Source organism: Lonchura striata, chromosome 9 (assembly GCF_046129695.1).
Source record: "Lonchura striata isolate bLonStr1 chromosome 9, bLonStr1.mat, whole genome shotgun sequence".
In the NCBI taxonomy this organism is placed as follows: domain Eukaryota; kingdom Metazoa; phylum Chordata; class Aves; order Passeriformes; family Estrildidae; genus Lonchura; species Lonchura striata.
In genome coordinates, this window is record NC_134611.1 from 24,383,695 (window position 1) to 24,407,066 (window position 23,372).

At 37.0% G+C, this 23,372-nt stretch overlaps 2 long non-coding RNA genes across 2 annotated transcripts in view; both read right to left on the minus strand.

Annotated features, from left to right (window-relative positions):
• The window catches only part of LOC144246768 (uncharacterized), a 126,337-nt gene extending 124,586 nt beyond the window's left edge, over window positions 1–1,751 (minus strand). The window contains exon 1 of the long non-coding RNA XR_013340478.1: window positions 1,514–1,751. This is a non-coding gene — a long non-coding RNA (uncharacterized LOC144246768). The remainder of the gene's footprint in view (window positions 1–1,513) is intronic.
• A 110-nt stretch (window positions 1,752–1,861) lies between these two features.
• LOC144246769 (uncharacterized) lies at window positions 1,862–21,097 on the minus strand. The gene is made up of 4 exons (XR_013340479.1): window positions 20,979–21,097; window positions 18,346–18,458; window positions 3,216–3,306; window positions 1,862–2,186 (listed from the first exon to the last, which is right to left on the minus strand). It is a non-coding gene; the product is annotated as an uncharacterized LOC144246769 (long non-coding RNA).
• Window positions 21,098–23,372: the final 2,275 nt, after the last annotated feature.

Below are 23,372 nucleotides of genomic sequence, written 5' to 3' on the forward strand. Positions count from 1 at the left end.
CATTATTACTGTGGAAACAATGGTGAGGGACCACACAAGAAGTTCCCATGGTCATAAACAATGGATTATATAAAAAAAAGCACCTAAGAGAAGGAGCACCAATTCAGCATTCTCTTTAGGCTGTTCCAGAATAGCATTTACTTTCCATGATGACATTCTCAGACAAGCATAAACATCACTAAAAGTGTAACTATGACATCCCAACTGCCCTGAGACCATACACTTTGATTATATAATGACCCCCTGGCAGCTTCATTTTCCCTTTACCTTAGATCTGCTTTCTTCATAAAATTCTGTCTTGAGCTGGCTGGGGTAGCATAGAGCATTGATGGAATCTCACCCACTAATAATTATGCAACTGTATTAACTCCTTCCCAACGTTAAACTGAATTTTTTTTTTTTTTTTTGGGGGGGAGTAAAGTCGATCACACTGGCAAGCTTGAAGAGAGTAACTCAATGAAATAATTTCAAATCCCTGACCTTCTAAAGATGGTCTGATACTCTGGCTGTATTTTGTTTTACTAGCTGCAAAGTTCATTCTGACCTTCTCTATCTTCTGAACAGCTCCTTTACTATTCAACTGCCTGTACTGTTTATCCTTCCCTGAGGAAAGAGTTAAAAGGGAAAGGAGGAAAACATCTACAATTAAATTGCTCTTAAGTTGTTCCTGCCTCTTGGCAACTGCAGGTTGTAATTCAGCAGTTTACAACTCTCCCTTCTCACTTTAGAAAGAATGAATAATGTAGAGACTTACATTCATATTCGCAGTAGAAAGGGGATGCTGGGAGTTACAAATTGCTGCTGAAGACAATAACATTCAAAGGGACAAAGGCTTCAAAGTTAAATCTCCTAAAGAGGTCTCTATGAGAAAAATGCCCAAAAAAAAAGTCAAGTTGTAATGGCTTGAAGAAAGTATTAATTCCAGTATGGTTGGTTTCAAAGCAGTTTGTACATCTGTCTAAAGGCATAAAAAGAAAGGAAACTTACCTCACAGAATTCCAAGAAAATGTTCAAGAAACACCTATAAAGAATTTCTTTCCAGTAGACACCTTGTAAAACTGCCAGCTTGTAATTTGCACCACTGTCTAGTTTTGTTACCCTTATTAGCCCGAGGTTGTACAAGTTTTCAGCAAACATAGCCCTGTAGTGTACTTTGCATGTTGTATTCTCTTGACAATCAAACAAAAGTAAAGGAACTCGGAGAGCAAATTTTAAAGCAAAATTGTCTTCAGGTCTAGAGACTGGGGAGTCTGATGTGTGAGCTTTAGAATCACAGACGGGCTGCACCAGGCACCTCTGGAGGAGATTGTCTGGTCCAACCCTTTGGTCAGAGCAGAGCTAGCCATGGCAAGTTGCTCAGAGCCAGGTCCCAGGCTATCTCTAAGGAAAGAGACGTCACAAGCTCTGTTGAAAATGTGCTCCCGTGTTTCATTATTTCTGCTGTAAAACATTTTTCCCTACATTTAACTGGAATGTCCCATATTTCCATTCTGCCCATTTCCTCTTGTCATACCTCTTGTCCTGTGGAGCACAGAATTGGACACAGCAACCAAATATCTTTCACCACTGCTGATTTGAGAGCAAAGTTCATGTCCCTGGGTCTGGTGGCAATGTTCTCATTCACCAGGAAATCAAGGTGTTCCACTGCAGAGCTTCTTTTCAGGTGGCTGCCACCCAGCAGCTACTGGCACACAGGATTACTGCTACCCAGGTGCAGCACTTTGCTCTGCTTTGCTGGACTTCATGCCACTTCTGTGAGCTTCTCTCCAGGTCCCTATGAATGACAGTACCTGGTGTATCCAAGACTCCTTCTGGTCTTTTATCAATTGCAAAGCTTCACAGGAGGCACTTTCACTCACTGCCCACTTCACTAAGGGGGTAAAGCAGTGGCTGACTCAGCATTCCTGAAGGCTGGCCTAATCAGGAAAGACTGAGGCCAAAAGGTTCTGAGTATCTTGCCTTTCCCACATCCTCCATCAGATCCCCTGGCACATTAAGCAGAAAAGCTACATTTCCCTCAGGTTGTGATTTACAGCATTCCCTCCACCCATCTCCATTCCAGTACTACAAAATGGGATGCTTATTGCCAGTTTGGGAGTGCTTACTTCATAAGCAGTTTCAGCTGTCCTGTGAGCTACATCACACATCCAATCTGGTGCCTTTGCTCTTCAGGTGGTTACTTCCAGCTGAGAAGCAAGGTGTAAAGTGTGAGCATTCTATCACTGCATCTAAATCTGTCAGAGATAATCTGTCAGAACCCTGACTTACATTTATAAAATGCCCAGCTCCTGAATGCCTCCAATATAGGCAGCTTCTTTTCAAAGGACAATAGGTAGAATATTGTACCAAATAGGTGCAAAATGTGTGCTTACTGGACTAGAATTAACTGATAACAGAAAGCAATCAATAAGTGGGAGTTTATTCTCATTTTTCTATTAATACAGTTTTCTCCCAACTCTTTCAGTACTCTCTGTGGAAAAATGGAGCAAATTTCAATTTTTTTTATCCATTGCCTGAGCAGGTTTCAGTACTACAAGACTGTGCATGACAGCGAGGTGAGTGACATGCTGTCATTAGGCACACTGCTTAGGATGTGGCATGTTATAGAAAAGCAGTGACATATCACAAAGCAGATGTGTGACATGACAGTCATTTAGATGATAGACATGCAAGTTACTCCAAGACCCTAAAGTCTTTGCTTGTTTGCTCTCAGTTCCTACTCATTTTGAACAAATGCTTGTGCCAAGTTCAAAATGTTTTTTAAAAACTGCTTGAAATATATAGTTACACTATAACCTTTCAGGATAATTTATCTGATTTAATTTTTTAGCACAATTATCAGCACTGTTCAGAGAGCACAGTCTCCATCTACAATGATACTGCCAGTATGCACACTACTGACAGAGTGATCACTTTTGCATAACTCATCCTGCCAGAATAAATACAGGAGAAAGCAAAAATTAACAGTCCCCCTTACCTCCTTGACAGGATCCAACCTGTGGGGGAAATTTTGGAAAAAAAGAGCATAGGCTGGTAATTTTGCAGAAAAGTGTGCAGTCACAGAAAATGTATATTGCCACAGGTTCCCATGTCTTCTTTCCAGGGTCCTTCCTTCCTCAGCATAGGAAAGGTGTTGCAGGGAAGTGGGCATGAAAATGGCCTTTGGTTGGGGAAGACTGGAAAAAGTGAAGGATTTGTTTTGTGTGTTCAAATACCTGCTCAAATCTGGGAGTTTAATCACAATATCAGCAGGGAGAAACAGCACTGATGTCAAATCCCATCACATATTTAAGGGAAGCAAGATGCCTGTAGCAAACAAACAACAGTTCAGAATTATTTCTTCAGGTCTAATTCAAAGACCCAGAGGCAACAAGGGGAGAACCTTCCACAGCTCACTAGTTGCAGATATTTAAATTCAATTTTCAAAGAAATATTATGACATAGTTATTGCATTAAAAAAAGACTAAAACATGGAATAATGTAGTTAAAGCACAAAACAGATAGCAATTAGTAATTAATCAGTAAACACAACCATTTGCACCTCCCATAAACTGATGCTTCATTTTATGTTGGCAAAATGCAAAAAGAGAAAAATAATCTCTTTTCAATAAGTTTTGACAGTGAAAACTAAATAAACAGTGCAAATAATGACAAATACAAAAGATTAAAATTTTTTTGATCTCTAAATCCCATAAGATGTTATTAAAAACAAAAGTGAAACAATGAAGCCTGAAATAAATGTAGTTTGGTTTTCTGTGGATTTGTATCTCATTATTTAAGCTCCAATTTGAGCTTTTCTTCTGGTATGGGAATTTATAACCTCTCACAAAACGTAAGTTTTCTCTGCTGTCTTTCCTTCAGTCAAAGTGCTTATGGGGTCTATTTTTCCAAAGCTGCTGGGAACTCAATTATCCTTGAGACTACTTCCCTCCTGTCAAGTTTGCTTGACACTGGTCAGTGGCTTTGAAAGTTATTAGACAAGGCATTTAGACAGTCATACACAAACAAATGCAAAAATATTATTGCTGTAAAAAACAGGGCAGAAGTATTTTCCAATAAATTATTTTATCTTTTTGTGTTCAGTTTCATGCACAGGGAAATATATGATAGCTAGATCCTTATAATAAGAAATCCTAAGAAACAAGTTGGATTGCTGTTTAAGACTCAAGAGTCTGAGAGAAAAGAAAAACACCACATGATTTCCTAGTAGCTGAAAGTGCATTGGTAAGCAATGACCATTGCAAATCTTCACAAAATAACACAAAATGCTACTCATGCTAATGAAAGTCAACACCTCACTAAAGAAATGGAAAGTGAAGGTAGCTGGCAGAGCTCACAAGTTCAGATAAGGACTACAGGCTCAGCCCAGCAGTACCTAAACTGAGCTCCACTTTCAAGACACTGGTAATCTGTTCAACCCACTAACTTATTGTTTCCACCTATTTGGGTCAGATAAAATAACATGCAATTTTGGATTAAATGTAAAAGTGCAGATAAGCTGCCCTATTTTTATTTATCCCTTCACTTTTTTTTTACATCTATACAACCTTGCAGTACCCAGAGTTTACATTTTTCTAAATAAAGTGCTTGAAGTTAGGGGATTGTTAATGAATGTCATAGTTTTAATGCTTAAATTAACCTCTTATTTGAAAAATATACCACCATAATATTTAAAGACATAAAAATTACTTTTATGACACAGGCAATGTCTTTCCATGTATCTACTTACAGGGGGAAAATAATCACAAATGAAAAGATTAACCTGAGCACTGAGGACACATTTAACATAAGACCTCCCCAGGCTCATCATTACCTGTATGGCACTGCTGACCTTGAAAAGCTTTCATGTTAACCAAAAAAGGATGTAGAGACCTAAGACACAGAACTCAAAAAAATACGCATTGCCATGCAGACTGCGCTCATCATTTTGGGATTATATTCACTTTGAGATTTATTACATATTTCTACCTTATAATGACATTTTTAGCTTTTCTCTCAATAATTAATTTATTTAGTAGCCTTAATCAGAACAAATAAACAGAGCATTTATGTAAATTCAAGGAGTATTTCTATGACAAGAGCAGCTGGGAGAAGAATATTCGGCACTTGACCTCTTATGACAGAGTAAGTCATGGTGCGAAAGGCACGTCCCATCGCCCCGTTCTGAAGAGAAGTTACTCCAGCAGAAGCAGAATCCCGGAGGAGTCCCCTGGAAGGTCATGAAGGGACAGGCTGGGGCTCCCGTGGTGAGCAGGGGGGAGCCTGGTTCAGCACAGGGGACCTGAGATGCCGCAGTGCCATCTCTGCGGGGCCACGAGTTGGTCCCTGAACAAATCTGTCCTGTAAGAGGGAGGCAGGGCTCTGGCAGCAGAGTTTCCATGCCCTGAACACTCACAAACTTCTGCTTACAGAGTGAGGATTTACTTTTCATTAAGATGCATAAGTAAGCACTAAGAGCATTTTTAGCAGCAGAACAAATATATTTTAAGAGTCTCAATCTACTGTCACAGAGACAGAACCTCAATGGGTTTGATTATTTGCAGGGTAACAGTGGTTTCAGAAATGTGACAGTGGATACCATTAAAATCAATCCAAAAATTCTCACTGCAACATCTGTAAAGCTTTGTGTACTTAACTCAGGATTAGATTCCACTCCCCTACTTGTACTGAATCAGCAGAGTATACCAGGTCTCTGTGGCTTGCACCTCTGGAAACCTACCTTTTAGAGAATAAAACCATTAGCAAGACAAATAGGAAATGCAAAATAAAATAAACATAGATTGCATGGAATGGCATAACTTAAATCAGATGAATAAGCAAACTCAGCAAACCCAGACATAACTAATCAGTAGCTTACATTTGTCTTTGATCTTTGTAGTTAATTTTTCTTGTACAACAATCAAAAGACATCTCATTTTTTTTATGTAAAGGTCATTTTTCCTATGCTACCTTCTATAATATATTGCTTTAATTTTATTCACTCCGGTAAAAATGGAATGGTATGCTTTCAAAACCCAGGTAGATTTGCATTGTCTTTTGAAACTCTCCATTTAGCTGTATCAAACAGTTTGGGCTGGCTGAGATCAGAAGGTACAGTTAATTCTATAATTCAAATAGTCCAAAGAAGAAACATTTGATTATTTTATCTCCATCCTCACTGTGACAAGACAACCAAAATATATTCTTCCTGGATGTGGAGAAAGGAAAAATGATCACATTAAAGACTTTTTTTTTATTAGTCTTTAAGCTGTGAAATACACAACAAGAAAGAGCACTAAATGACAGAAAAGGCAAAAAAGGCAGTGCATGTGTTGCTCTCCCATGAGCTGCCTGCACTGAGCTCCCCTCAGCAGCCTGCCACTCCTGCTGGTCAGGTCTTTTACTGAAAGAGAGTTTTTCTTTCAGTATTTATGTAGTGCAGCAGGCAACTGTTTACCTCAGAGGCATAAAAGTAAATCCGGATGTGTTTGATCCATAGTGCCACAGCAGCTCTGTTGCCTATGGAAACAAAGGCTCCTTTCATGGAGTTCACACAACAGGCCCTGTGACACAAGGGACCCATCAATTTCAGCCACTGGATTATTCGTAGGTATTTTGCTAAGATACATATATATATAGATACAGATATATATCTAGTATATATAGTACAAAATACTATAGTCCAATGATCAAGTGGGACAGTTCCCGAGTCTCATATTAATTTTATGTTATTTTATTTAAACAACATAATCCCCTTTTAAACAAATTGATAGTTGAAATGTAAGTGTTCAAGCTATAAGCATCTGGTTTTTTCCTCCACCTTTCACCATGCAGGTTGTTGAGTACTTTGTGGACAGCAGCTTGACAAATCTGTTTCATGCTTACTCACAAATTCAGCTTTTGAAGATGACCCTGAGCATGGAGTTTAAGGATGCTGCAGAGAATGGATAACATCCCAGCAGCACCTTGTTAAAGGTTTCCTTTGAAAAAAACATTTATTGGGAAATATGTTGTAACTTCCAAAGTTCCATTCCTGTGCAGAGACCCCTGCACATTTTACAAAAAACTGGTCAAGTATGATGCACTTCAACAGATCCTAGTGCAATGTTTGTTACAACCTTTCCCAGTGAGAACCTGAGGTGGCAAAAAAGGAATGTGGTCAGACCCAGAACTTTAATGCAAAATCCATTATATTTTTCTCCATGTACAATGCAAGAATTGGGTGAAACTTGAACTGTAGGCATTGGCAGCATCAGTGTTAAGAATACAGCTCAACGCCTTCTTCCTTTTACTGACATCATTAAAGAATATAGTCACAAAATTCATACCTAACATGACTTTCCTTAAAAACATCTTGCATGAACCTTAATATTTCAATTCAAGAAGGCAATTAGCAGCTAAGAGCACCTTATTAAATCTGCTTTTAATTATAATTCACCAGTGTTTATAGCTCACTTATAATTTTTGCATAAGATTACATTATTAGAGATCAAAAAGAGTGAGCAAAGCATTAGTTTACGTGCAGTGATAATGTTTCATAGAAAATTAAAAGAAAACAATAAAAACTCATTTAAACAGGAATATTATTCTCCATTAGGAATCTAGGGCCAAAAATGCCTTGAAAATGTCATCTGTATAAATATTCATGTACCTGTGAACAGATAACTTCAGAAGCAGATTTGACAGAAACAAAGAATAGCTTCTTCACGTTGCAGTAGATGACTAAGATCATTTGAATGATTTATTGATAAGACAGTGTACAAAATAAATACAAAGAGAATGGGCTGGACTAGCTGTTACCAAAAAAAATCATTACATGACTGCCTAGCATGCAAATTCATAAATATAAGAGTAGTGTGGGTAGGCTTGCATTACAAAAAAGTCAAACATAATATGAGAAAGACATCAATAATCTGCAATTTCCATTACTTTTCTGCTTTTCTGAAGAGGGTATTTTTATTTGCTTGGGGTTTTTGGTTTGGTTTAGGGTTTTTTTATAACTGGAAGTTGTGGGTAAACCCAAGGCAATAAGCACTAATGTCATAACAACCAGGTGGTGGGCAATTCAGATGCTGATCCCATCACTCTCCTGTGTGAAGTGGAGTAACCCCACTGAAAACAGAGGATGGCTTGTACACTGAGAGCTATTTAATGGAAGAGTAGCAGGCTGGAGGCAGATGAAGCAAAACTTATTAGCTTATAAACTCACTGCTTCCTGGGTAGCATCTAACCTCAATTCCCAGAGGTACCAACACTCTCCTAGATGTTCACTCTGTCTATATGTTCCAGAACTTATTCAAACAGTGAAAAGCCTCACAAGATCATCAGCAGCAGCTGCTCAAGTTGTCATAGGATCAGCTTTAAGAAACACTGCAGATCTCTTCTGCAGATCTCCAAGCCGAGGCATTTTGGGACCTTTCTCTTTCAGGGCCCTGCCTGCAGCTGGGTTGCTGGGCAGTGTGCAACCCCCAGACACACTGCACTGAAGAGCAGAAACATAGAGGTGTGTATCCAGCAGAGACATTTTTCCTAAAACCCTGAACGGAATGTCCCTTCTGCTCTATGACCCACCAAGACTGAATTCAGCACTAAAATCACAGATGCATGTGACAAAAATGCTTCTTTAATCCTTTTCCATTCTGAACAGACAACAAACCAAAATGCAATGTGGCCACCAAGTATGCACAGAGATTAACACCTGTCAGCTTTGGAGCTTCTAGTAGATTTACTTAGCAAAGCAAGGAAAAATTCTGGAGTAAACTCTGGCCTAGTTTTCTCTTTAAATATTGTTCCTAGATTGTTAATCTACTTAAACTCTTGGGATTTTTCTTACTAAGTAGACAAAAGAGAAGAAAAAATGTTGCTTTCTAAACCATTCAAAGTATGTCCTATACTTTACTGCAACAGCCAAGACCATCCTTAATATCATAATTCAAATTATGTTCAGAATAGCTGACATGGCAATAATCATGTAAAAATTCATCATCCTATCAACCTAAAAAATAGGAGACAGAATCTTAAATAAAGATGAACATCAGGTGAACACTTTCAAGTAGATGGGACCAATGAACTTCAGGATAGTAGTTAGAATAGGGGAAGAATATTAAAAGAAAATCCAGCATTAGATTCAAAGCTCAATATTATTCTATGTTGTGTGCTTTTTTTTAACTTCAGCCTTTGATAAGAGAGGGTTGAACAAGAGCAAAAATTTAGCTGCAAAAGCAGGCTCATTTGACAAGTTTGGCAGCACATGAATAGAACTTAGAGTATTATATGCAGCTTAAAAGATAAAAAAAATAACAGCCTTCCTCTTAATTAGAGAAGCCATATGCTCTATGAAATGAATCCTGGTAGGTTGTAATTACAACCTTATTTTTAAACAGTTCCTTTTAATTCTATTATATTCTGTATTTCTGAATTATTTACTAAAATATTCGGATCACAGAGTTGTTATGAAAAAGTTTACTTCACAGTTGAAAGAATACCATGGCACTAATATTGATACATCTCTTCCTACAAACAGGAGATGATAAACAGGGGTCTACATGTTAAATATTATTTTCTTCTCTACAGGAAAAGTAAGAAAATAAAGAAGGGAAAAAACAACATCTGCCATTGTGAGTTTGTCTTGCTCAGTGTTCTGTCTGTACAGATATTTAGTAGGGTTCAAATTAAAATAGGCCTGCAGTACTGCCCACACATTTTATAATCAGTGGGTCGCATGGGGCATCCAATCCAAGCACCTATTGCACCTTAGTTTTAGGATTATTCTTAATTTTTCCTTTGAAGTGGGAATGGATGTTACTTTTTTTGTAACTGTTTTCCTGAACAGTGTAAAGTTTTGACTCATGCTTTTTAGAATTAATTTCACACAGAAAAATTTAACTGTACTTCTTCCTGTTAAATGAAAATATCTTTAAACATTCATCCAGAGAATCTGCAAAAGATCACTGCCATCCTCAGCACTTCTAGTCACTCATAATAAGATGGTTTCATATAAGGAACTATCAATCAGTTTTACAGATGCAGGTATGTTTCTATAACTATATAATAGGTATCATTCACAAGCATAAATCACACGTTTTCTAGGTGCCAGACTTCCAACAAAAAGATCAGCCTCAAGAAGCACAAATCAGCCCATGCATGTCACAAACACAATTCCCTTGAGAACAAAACTTCTTGCTAAGAAATAGAAGGTAAAACAATTAAATTCAAGATAGCAATTTGACTTTTAGTGGTGTTAGGCCCAGGTCTGGTTTCTTGCTAACCTCTCAGGTTAGTATTTTACATTTCCATGGCTAGTTGGTGCTGACCCTCACCTGCAGCCACTGCCCATCCTTCAGGCAGGCATTCAGTGCAGCTTGCTTCCCTTTCAAGTATTACGGGAGCAGCTGACACAGGGTGATGCTAGTTCTGCTGTTCTGATTGCTGAGCAAAAAGGACAGGAAATCATTATAGTCAAAACATTTCTAACAAAGGTCACTTTAATACAAAATTACATCAATCACCTCGAACAAAAAAAGTACATTTCAATTGATGTCATTTGTTCGTGGGGCTAATATCAGCTTTACTTTTAAAAATTTGGCTGGTTCCGGAGAAAAAGCATTAAAAATTAACTATGTCTTTCAAGAGAGATTTAAGTCTTATGCGAGAAGATAAAATTGCATGAGTTGTTTCATATGATAATCTGAATGGCACTTTCAAAATTTTTTTGAAGACATCACTGTGAAAGTAGCATTAATGCAAAAGAATCATCTAGAGAAGATGACTCTGGATAACGCATTTCTCAGAATGTACCCGGTCTGGCTACATGCACCACACAATCCAGGCCTTCAGCTCACAAATGTAGCATTGTACAAGTGAAACAAGCCAGAATTACTGTACCTATAATTCATAACACATACACACATTCAGAGCTATTAGATACACTAGATGAGATATCTGACTGTATAAAACTTTTGCAGTAGATTTTGACATGAGCACATCGTAAAAATATCTTTTAGCACTGTAGATTAAGCTTTATACACCTAAAACTTTTTACTAGGGATTGCTAAATGAATTTGTAGGTATAAATGAGGACCAGGCTTTCAGACATTAACACTTGTGTGATGCCACATTCAACAATTAAATTTTCACTGGTAAGGGATCATGCCCATACGTCTTAACTCAGACCATAAACTACTTTTATCTGTAGCAGAGTACATAAGAATGTGCTTAGAAGTGTGCTGTTCAAAGGAACTGAGGGACTTAACCACATGTCAATTGCTGAAGAACATGCGGACAGTTTGGAGAAACTGATTTTTTCTACGGTGGTATTGTGGAACTGAATTCTACATGTACACAAATTCCTATCCAATTAATCTTTACATTTATATATAATTAACAAAATACAAAAGCATGGACAAACAATATAATTATACATAATTTTACAACACAGAGTAAACATGCAATCTCCGCATGTTTATCTACTATCTGCAGCATGTCTTCTAGTGGGATTAGTCCACTGCACAATTTTAATTCCAGTAAATGGTTTTTGAAGGCTAAGGACTATCCTCATAAATTCATATGTAAGCTGCAATTTTAAAAACAATTCCCCAAATATTTTAATTTTGATTTATCCACAACACATCTGTGTACAGATTTGTAGATGCTATATTCAAGCTCTTTAATTCAAATCACACTGTTTTCAAAAGGCTGGTACAAAATTGAATGTCACTTGATTGTTATTTTGCTTAGGAGAGACTACAAATGAAGGATCAGTGAGGGAGAAGAGAAAAACTCCAGTGAGAAATAGCATGAAAACAAAGTTGAGAACGTGAAGAATGAACAACTGAGTATGAAAAAGAGAAGCACAGAGGGAGAATATAAAATTCTCATACATTGGCATTTAAGGGACAAGAAGCTTACACAGGCCACTGAGCTGTGCCATCCTCACTTTTCAAGGGTTAGTAAACTCACTCAGGGGTAACCTGGCAAAGAGCAGAACCTTCATCAGAAGGTTCACTGAAGGAAAGTTTCCTACATCAAAATAACAGCTCCCAAATTGCTACTAATATCTAAAATACAACTCTGCAAGCCCCATAAACCCTTCACCCCATCCTTATGTATCCTCCTGTCAGTGTTCCCAATCTGCTATGCCCAAAACCACCAGAAATTTCAATCCCTTTTAAAAGCAATGAGTCCTTTCTAAGCTGCAGCCCTCCCCAGAAGAAGCACCTGAGATGCTGAGCTTGCCACTGGAGAGGCCACGGGCTCCGAGGGAGGTTTCTGTCCTGCTGTGCTAGAGCCACTCTCCTGGCAGACATGGAGCCATCACAAAGAGACACAGACTCTGCTGCTCCCTGGCCCTGGAGACACCATGGCCACACAGCTGCAATGGTGGCATCTGATTTTTTTTCTTTCCAGTTTTTCAAGCCATGGTTTCTAAAGGTGACAATGGTAATTAGTCCTAAACGCTTTATGTGTCATAGAGAAATGCAGGAGAATATGTCCAGCAGGCAACGTTTTTTAAATCTCTACTAACACTTTGATCACAGAATGAATTGTCTGGAATACTGTGAACTCTTTACTTATTAAAATGAAACTGGGGTGTTGTATCAATGAAATGTATTTTATTGTGTTCTGTCAATGAGACATATGCTATTATATTATCAAGGTACCAATTCAGACTATAAAATCAGCTTTCCATTTCTCTTAATGAGAGACTGTACCAAAAGTAAATTACATGAGTTTTCATCACTGTACTCTTAATAAAAATAGGGCATTTTGGCTCTTTTTGTTAAAGAAAAATCTAATATAGTATTTATGAAGTCTGTGCAGTGAGCAGTTAAGGACTAATACTGAATATCCAAAATGCTAGATCTTTAGTCAAAATGGAGCATGACAATATGAAACACAAAGCATTTTGTCAAGAAAAAGAAAAAAAATGTAATAGGAAGAATGAAAGGATATAGATGGTGAAAGAGAACTAGCATTTCCAGAAATGAAAATGGGGTGCATTTTTTTAAAAAAGAAGATATCTGCTAGACTTTAGTTGCATTTTCAGCAGATGAAAGAAACAAACTTGTAAGTCTCCAAAGAGACAGTAAATGTAGACACTGAAAAATCACCACAGCATTTGAAAATAAATGGGATCTTATTTTAAAACCATAAAACTATGAACTGCCTCTTTTATTATTTAAGGGGTCTTGCTTTTCTGTTCTATCAAGAAGACTTCAAGGTCAAAATGTCTGTATATGTCTGTAATGCCACTTTAGATGCCAATGAAAGGAGATTACAAGAAAAATGAGAACCCTGGGGCTTGCCAGGCCTTTCTGGGATAAATGCACCTGGTAAAGTCAAGGTTATATAAATGAAGAGAATCCATCATCTGATGTTGTTGTTGGGGGTTATTTACATTTAAAGAAAAAGAAAGTAAATTAATAATATAAAATAGTGAAATGTTCAAAGATTGCATGAAAAGGACAATTTTACACTGTAATATGTGCAATACTAAGTTGCAAATTCTTCTTTCAAGTGAGAGCTGAAGCAATTGTTATGGGAACAGAGACAGTCATAGTCTGGTAGACAACTCCAAATGAGGCTAAACCCTTTTCCAATTGTCATAGTCTGTTCCCTGGAATCTTGAGGACCTGCTGAAGGTAAACCAAAATTGCAAAATTCCAAAATTCCAATTGGTTGGAAACCAAGAATGTAGGAGAAACTTGCCCATATCTCAAAAACAGAAATTTTAACTCTAGTAATTTCAGAAAAAATTACTAGATTTTCCAACCCAAGGAAGTGTTTTAGGGGCAATATTTCAAATGTTCAAATGTTTTCATGTCCATCAAGAAAGACATGAAGAGAAGTTTCAGTATTCTGTAATAGTTGCAATTAGAAATATTGCTCAGAAAGAGTCAACAAGGGTTCTTCTCTTGCTTTACTGCACAATAAGCAAATAGATTCCCAAGGTCTCCAAAAGGTCCATTTTCCTAAAGGACAGAGGGACTTTTTTTCCTTTTTCTTTCTCATTCTTATCCCATTGTTGGAGATGTGGTTTCATGTCTTACAGGTAGGGTATTGTCCTATCTTAATATGATCAGCAGCTCAACCTGCTGCACAACTGATTTGCTCTGCTCAGTGCAAATGCTGCATTAAACTCAGCAACTGCAGTTCAGTAGACAGTGCAGATGTAAAGCAAATTAATTGCCTTTTCCCTATACCTTGATGAAAGTAAATGAAGGTTTCCTGGGAAGTTCAAGGTCTGGAGGGCATTGTTTCCATGCATTTACTATCTTTAGTGTTCAGATTTGGAGCAACATCCCTCTTTGGTACAGAGATCTAAACAATGCAGACAACAAGTACATCAAAGAGGGAATTACTGCTCTAGAACTTACATCAAATTTCACTGTTAATTGAAAACATCATACCTTTGCTTACAGATACATGCTGCTTTAATGGAGGCTATACATTTAGCAAGGGAAAGAAGGGACTGAGGTGGGTACACAGATTCCAGGAGTAAAAGCTGTCAAGAATGGTAGTAAAGCAAAGAAGAGCTTTCTCTCCATTTGCAAAGGAGCTTAAGTGAGAAAAGATTCTGAGACCAGTCAGAAAGAGTGGAGAGAGAAAAGCTGGGCAGGAGGTTAAGTGAGCAGAGTTTGACTACTCATCCAGATGGACAAATGGCTTTAGAGTTAAAAAATTTTCTCTGTCAGAAAAGAGCTCCATATACTAGAAGAAGACAAGAGCTTTGCAAGAAGATCCACAGAAAAAAATGAAACAATGCCAATTTCTTAAAATGCTACTGTGGTATCCACCTTCCACTATAGAATATGCAGGTCTCTTATTCACAAAGTCTCCCTTGAAATCTTTTGACCTTCGTGCATCTTCCATGGAAGAAAAAGTGCAGACAGAGTAGTTCCTGCCAAAATATTATCCTCTGGTGTTTGCTGTCTTAACCATACAGCATCAGAAAAGCAAAATCAGCAGCTGCAGGTGTTAAAAGACATATTTTAGGAACAGAAGTCTACATTCAGGAGAGGTAACGCCCTTCACTTCCAAAAGGCACCTCATTATTAGGCAGGGACTCTAACACAGTACTGCAAACACTTACTTTGGCTCCAGTCTCATTCCTCTCCTGTGTACTTTGTAGATTGCCCTGTTCTTTACTAATCTCAGACTGAACACTTCACCACAAACAAAAGCTAGAGAGGGCTCTGCAGCACCAAGAGGAACTAATATTTGCTCTTATTTCCAGAAGTAGCATAAGGCCTATAATAAACTTATTTTGATTTTGCACAAAAACCCTGAAAGATTGCCAGCTACATTCTTATTTCTGTAAATTTAAAATGTGCCTTCTTACATAAGGACTGGAGGACTAAGCTGGTATTTTGATACTAAAGTGCTCCAGAAACATGGACTTGCAAAGTCACAGAAGTAGCCAGAGAATTAGATTTCAGGGACATGCTGAGATTGAGCCCACCAAAGGCCATGAAAAGACTTTTTTTTTTTTTTTAACCACTGTATTTTGGATCAAATTTTCAATCAGGTTTGCTGATTTGGCCCTGGGGATGCCTGATTCATATATACAGGCAGATGGAGAACCGATATCGTTGTACAAGCTTCCGGGATAAGAAGAAAGGTATTCACAGCTGAAAGCTGCAGCCTTTCTATCAGCTCTGGGGATGCTAAACTTGCAGAGCAAAGGCACCCCATCCTGCCTATGGTTTGCTTCTGGCTTTATCTTGATTTATATCAACATTTGTGAAGCATTATTAATGTCACAAGAGGCAGACCTGTCAACTAGAATAACACTCTTGGAAAAATTGCTCCCACCTACTTTCCCTTTCAGGTTCATCAGAACTGGCATTTGTGTCTGGAGTTACCCAACCATAGATAAGAAACACGAGAAAAACACTCTGCCATTAATTACAGAGGCAAACAAGAACAGCTAAGTATGAGGAGGTTGGGTAAAACCAACAATCCTTTACAGAAGCCCACTGTATTCATCTGCTAACTCAAATCACAGCTGAAAGCAGATTGCAGGGATTTTGTATTGCATTGGAAAGGCAAGATAAGTAGCAGAGTATGGTTTGTATCCTAACATTATTGTCCCTGCAAAATCAATACTCCCGTGTATGTTTTAAGGCAGCTTCCAGGGGAGATGCAGGGAGTACCACAGGGAAAGTTTGGCATATGCAGTAACATTTGCAAGGTCAAGACCCTGTTCTTTTAACGTATTCCACCAAGGTTAATGTGTTATTGTACAAGATCCAAGACAAGGCCAATGAATCACTGGAAAATCCTTCTCAAAGCCCAGCTGTACAGAAAAGCACATTTAAGGCACAGCTATAGTGATATATATCTTCTAGAATAAAAAAATATATTATTTTTTGTGAGGAGGTATTGTGAAAGGCTGAACCCCATACATGGACCTCCAAGTAATCCATAAGCACTACATTTGTAAAAAAAACCAAAAATCTCTGATCTGAATTTACATTAATAATTGTGATAAAATATCTGGGATATTTTTAGAGACAAAGCCACTTGCTGAAATGTTGGTTTTGTGGCCACCTTGAGCTGGGATAAGCTGGTTTTCCTGGGGGTGATTTATCATGGCAGAGATGGTACTTTCTTACTAGTTGCCTCCCTATAAGAACCATAAAAACGAGTTTATCAATTGATTTTAACTGCACCGCAATTAGATATTGATTTATTGGCACTCAGGGATAGTTATAAACCTGATATTAATATCCTTCCATGAAACTAAATTGAAGATGGAAAACTGTGATCTAGAAGTAATCCAGATTCCACAATATTGAAACTTATGCTCTTCCTCTTTATACTTAAATCTTTTGCAACAAGATAGAGGTTTTAGGGTTTTTTTTTAAAATTATTATTATTTTGATTGTGAGAGTCCTTGGATACAGGATCCTCAAAGAGAAAAAAAATTAGACAGGGACAGCAAATAAGTCATAAGGGCATGATTTCATTTGGAACAGGTCATGCAAGATTAGTACCCTGGGCTGCCCAAAGCTAAAATTTAACTATCATAACTGTGAGCATCAGGTTTGAAAAGGATGAATGTGTGAGAAAGCGCAGGAGGGGGTTTCTTTCATTTTCTCTGCTTTTGGGAAGAGGGATGTGTGAGGAGAATACAAATCCACTGATTCATACCTATCTATTAGTCATACCTCTGTTGTGCTGGTTGCTTATTCTGTAGACATTCTCTGTTGTATAAATAAGGTGCACTGCCGCAGGGCTTAATATAGTATGTCTTTATACCTTTGTTTTTCTAGTTTTGTTTCTAACCTCTGATCATTCTGCACTTTCTTTTACATACTTTGTAATTCAGCTAAAGAATTTTGTAACACAAAAAGTTTGTGTCATTTACTAGTACTTTCAAACTAAGAATTTTTGGATTTTTAACCACTACGGCCATCCATTACCTCAAGAAAAAAAATCCGTTTGTTTATCATGTTTTAGAGCAAAAGTATTTTCAATGAATGCAACATTTGAAGAAATACAGAGATATCTTTTAAAATAATCTATTGTATGGACAGATGTTTATTTCCACAACAAGACAGAAAAGACAGACTAAAGGAGAAAAGAAAAGGAGAAAAGAAAAGGAGAAAAGAAAAGGAGAAAAGAAAAGGAGAAAAGAAAAGGAGAAAAGAAAAGGAGAAAAGAAAAGGAGAAAAGAAAAGGAGAAAAGGAGAAAAGAAAAGGAGAAAGGGAGAAAAGAAAGGGAGTAAAGAAGAGACACAAAGAGAGAAGTTGTATCACACATTGACTAACACAAAGCAGACTGTTTTTAAACAACAAATTTTAACAATTTTTCCCTCTTTGAACAACCAGTTGAAGGAAAAGTATTGGCTTGGCTGCATTTTTTGATGTAAAAACATCATTTTGAATTAGGCTAAAATATATGCCATGTGAGCTTCAAAGAAAATATTGGAGAGAATCATAGAGGAAAAAATTAAAAACTTCCTTGCAGGGATTTCTAATCTCTGTACATATATTATTTAAAGCTTTGCAAAAGACTAGTCTGCAGTGCTGAATAATTATTTTGCATGTACTTGTTCAAATATTCCCTCTTCTGTTTGCTTGTGTTTTCTATTTTGATTTGCTAGCAATTCTTTTTGAGTAAAAAGGAACATTATATGCATTTTTTTAACCTAAAATGCAGAAGTTACCATAACATTGGTATTTTTTACCTACCCATTTGTATCATACAAATGCAGAAGAAATTTAACAATTTAAATAGCCAAACTCACAGTTAAAAACTCATTAGTGATATGTGATTTGACAAGGAAGAGGTTTAACAGGGATATGTGATTGCACATGCATTGACTTTCACATTTCAAGTCAAGAGTACAATAACCTCACCTGATGTGGTTCTGAACTTATCAGTTGTGATTGGTGGAGAACTGTAATGCTGGTGACTTCACCTCCAACCAACACTGAGCTTTCTTGACTCTAGTACACTCCAGTCTTTTAACCTTGTCAAGAAAATAGCGAAGCAAGAGAGTTAAAACGATAATTTGCTTCTGGAAAGTATAGATTTTTTTTCCCCTAGTAAAAATGTGGGGGACAGGTATTGCTTTTCTTTTTTTTTAATTCTAATAAAACCTTAAAATAGGTCTTGCATAAATACTGCCAACCAATATTTCTCCAAAGCGAAACACAAAATTCAGAACCCGCTATTCAAGGGAAATTTGCCCTAGCTTCACTTGGCTATTTGTCCCAATACAAGTCAACAGTCATTATTCAGGATTTAGCTTAGTAAACACCTGCCTGATGACCAGACAGGCCTGTTTCCTGTGTCAGGTTTATGGGCACAACAATAAAGTGCTGATAAATGGTACCATCATGTTCTTTGGTCTACCTAGTTAAAAAGAAAAATGAGTTCCCAGGAGTTCCCTGGCTGGGAGACACATGTAAATCCCCCTCTTTCCTATGAATACTGCCCAGTTACAGCCTGCTGGATCTGGGAGCAAGAGTAACCATCCAAACATCTGTGGTATCAACACAGACCCTCTCAGTTACTAATATGAAGTAGATCTTAAACCTACAAGGCTTCAAACATCATCTCTTAGAGAAAGAGACATCACAAATTTGGCCAGACCATGACAGCACCAGCAGTATGGGACTCATTTGACCCTTTGTCAGGCACCAAGCTTCTTTTTCTGAAACAAAAGACACATCTCTGTTGTGTTTAGTGATTACTACAGAAATTGCCTACGTATTAATTCACCATGTCTCAGTCTGGTTATGGCCATTGCATACAAAACTAATAATCTTTTAGTGCAGTTCTCATTCTAGAGAGGAGAATAAATGTCTTTTTCCTGTTTAGTTTTTCTGGATTTACGTATATAGTTTTTCCATAAAAAGTTCCTCTCCCTCATGGCAAGAGCGCCTGATCTTTGGGTCTATCTCACAGAACATTCTTTGATACATTGTCTTGGCTAGAGGCATTCAACCCTCTGCCTGTTTTGCATCTCTATTTTAAAAATAAAAGGTTTTCCTATTCTTTTAATTCTCATAACATTAATTCAAGTCTGTGTCAAACACGACTCATTGACAGATTAAAGTAAATGTGCCACAGAGAGATTACCACCAACATAAAACAGTGCCCAGCATGTGCCGCTTCCCTTTGCTGCAGGCTCAGATCAGACTACAGGATTATAGAGATAGGCCTGGCTTGATACAAGATACAGAGCACCTCTTATTTATCCAACACTAACTAATGGGGAAAAACATGAAGTAATATTTAATGTTTTCTATCATTCATTTAAATTCTATGTCTTTACTGGAGCTGAAGAAGCTTCATTTAAGACTGGAGGGTACAGGGTAGAATGGCCCAAGGAATGTTCCTGTAATATTAAAATGGAACTGAAATACACCATTGTGGCCTGCAGTATCACCCAGGAAATATTTTAGCTAATGAAAGAGAGCAGTGATATCCGAAATTCACCTGAGAGAATATAAGAATAAAATTTCAATGAAATAAAATTATGCGTAGTGTTAATATTTGTCCAGTCATTAAATAAGGAAATTTTATGTCTGAGTCCTTCAGCAGAAAAGTTATAAAAAAAATTTTGAACCCCAAAAAAAGAACACTGATGAAATACCATACCATAATTTTTGTTTAATAAATACCAAAGCTTCCTAGTTAATCTTTACAAAAAACATACATCCTTGCTATTGCAGGTTTTGGTTGGCTTTTTCTGTTTTGTTTTGGAAAGGGTTTTTTATTACTTCTAGGTAAGATTATTGAAATCAGCGGAAAGAGACCCAATAATAATGAGTTCAGAATTAATTAAATCTCCTGGCATTTCAAAGTAAGCAAACTAACCAAAGCTCTGAAACTGGTACTCTATCACACCCCAGACAGCCTCATCTCCTTCTATGTCCCTTTAAACATCTATACTGAGACTGTTTCCTTCTGACAAAATCACCTGCATTCAGAGGAACTACTAAAACAGCTAGATTAAGAAACTTGTAGACCAGCAGTAAGCTTCATCATCAGTTGATCTGTTTCATGGTTCCAGCAACATGTCAGGCGCTTTTGACATTTAACTGTAAACTACTAGTCCAGGGATAATAGCTATTGACACTGAAGCTGTGAGTCAGGATGAAAGGGCTTAGGTGTCACACATTTGCAGCTGCAATTCACTCTGTGGTAGCTTCTCACCGCAGAGAAAATATTATTGGATACATTTAACCTTCCCCTATTTCTAATGCAAAGAAAAGAAATCAGAGAGACATTATAATTCAGTTTAGTTCTAATCCACACAGTGAGGAGAAAAAAATCCATTATAATTAGAACCTATACAAGTTAGCTTTCTTTGCGCTGAATTTGCAGGGCATAAAAAAATAAAAAAACAATTCCTGTCATCATCACACCACACCATGATAGAAATGTATCACTAGACAAAGACATTAGACCTGTGACTCTTAATGCTGTAATTTATATTATTAAGTTTCCTTACAGTTTCATATGTTAGCAAAATACTTACCTTTGAAAGTAAGCCTAGCAGAAGACAGAAGTACAGAGACAGAAGATGAAAGTTTGCATGTAGCAAAACATTCAATGGAAAGGAGACACTGAGTAACTCCATCCTGTGATTTGGCAGGCTGGTGGGAGGATTTTAAAAATAACCCCAGCCTACCTATAGAAAACAAGAGAAAAGTATGATTTTAAGAATTCATGCAATACCTTCCCATTTTGCATCAAATTCTCCCTCAGAATACTAACTCCTTGGATTCTGTACTACCTATACTGCCTACCAGATAGGCTCTAGGCAGTTTTTGGTCATTATGTGATTGATGTTGTTTCATACTGCAGAGAAATAGCTATAGAAAAATGACCAGAAAATTTCCAGTCCTTCTGCTTCACTTCTGTACTTCAAAGTTTTTTTTTAACTGATTCCATACAGAAAAAGATTCTGTACTGGTGTTCAGAAGGAATGGCACAAGAAACTGTGACTGCTCATTAACTGCTTGCATCCTTATGGAGGATTCTCTATGCTGCTGAACCTACACAGACTAATCTGATTTTATCCACTGACTATAGGAAAGATGAAATTCAATTCAACAACTGATTCTGAAAAATTACTTTTTTTTTTTTTAAACATATCCTCCTGTTTTATTTGTACTAAGGAACAGAAAAAACTTCTATTGTTAAGTTTATTAGAAGATGTATGAAGAAGGCAGTTATTTTTTTACACCTTCCTAATGTGTATTGGATGACTGAATATTGTAGTACTGATACCATTTAAGACCAAGGGGTTTGAAAGAGCTACTAAGAACATCATAAGATAAAATATAATTGATGTCTAGATTTAAAGGCCTTTTCCCTCATGCCCTCAGAGACTATTCTAATTTTGTAGGGGGGTTTCTTTCCATATTCTCACATGTCTATAATTTCTTACTTCTCTAAATATATATACATTTTCAAAGATATTAAGTCTCAGTATAAGACTTTCCAAAATACAGAAGTTTTGTAGAAACTATCAGGGAGGGAAAGGCAGAGAGCAAAGGTCCTGTATTTTCTGATCAAACTCAGTGTCAGACCTTTCACTAACTTCACAAATGATCAAGTTCCATTTCTTTACTTGTTTGTCATCTGAGTGGTAGACTGATCCAAGCAGCAAAGTTGTTAGCACCATATGGCTCACAGGATAATACAGCACACTCACTTTGAAGTTTGTTATCTTCAGTAACAGGTTTAGACCCAAATTCTTAAATATGCACAGGCTGTGCTCATCCTACTATTGTATCTATTTTTTCATTTATTATTATACTAGGTTCCTGTAAAGCAACTTTTTGCAAGACTTGTTTCTCTAAACCAAAAAATCTGAACCCATTAAATCAAAATCTTTCGGACTTGGGATTCAGAATTTGTGAAAATGAGTTCTATTGAAAAAAGAATGTGCTGAGTTACACTTACAGAAGTAGGAAACAAATACATCAAGTCACACTTAACCAAAATAGATATATTTTGATTTGCAAAGGCCAAATACTGATAATATTCCTTACTGTACTTTATCATCCATTCCAGCCCATATGAATGCAGAACTCAGTCCTCCAAGTCACATAAAATGCAAACAAAGTATGTGCAAAGGAAAATGAGAGCATTGCCATATACAGTAGTGTTTCTTCCACAATGTTTTATTAGATAAAATTTTCCTTGATAATTTTGATTTTTTTATTTACATAATATACTACTCCCTTGTTCCAACACTGATATAGCTAGAAACTTATATAGAGTGAAACCGACATACTACATAAATCAGAGATATTTGTTAACTTGATTTGTCTTAGAGCATTTCTTTTCCCTAACGTTGGGAAAAGGCTGGACCTTCAAGAGGCAATTATCCTGAGAGAGAGCATGCTCCCATAAAGCAGTAAAGAAAGGAAAGATATTTTTTGGATACCATCAATTTATCAAATCAGTAACTTGGTGACCCAGAGAGGGTTCTATATAAATATGTCACCCATATTAAGTCTGTCACCTAGCTGGACAAGGGCTGTATTGTCAATACTGAATACTGTCAAAGCCAAAGAAACTCAAAAAAGCCAGGAAATCCTATACTAATCTGGTCTAGTTTTAGACTGCTCTGGAGAAAGTAATTCACACAAAGGAATATTTTTCTAGATAAATCACTGCTGCTTGAAAATATGGAAAACACAAAAGGTAAAGAAGGCTGACAAAAAGTGCATATTGAACAAGTCCCTTCTTGCTTAGCCTTAGATAAGATCAAACATTGAATACTACCTTTAAATAGACATGAAATATTGCAGGCAACAACAAATACAGAAGCGTTGTCATATGGTCCAATAATATTCATCATAATTTTTACAGTTCATGTAAGTTATTTAAATTTTGAATGTGTCCAAACAGAGCCTTC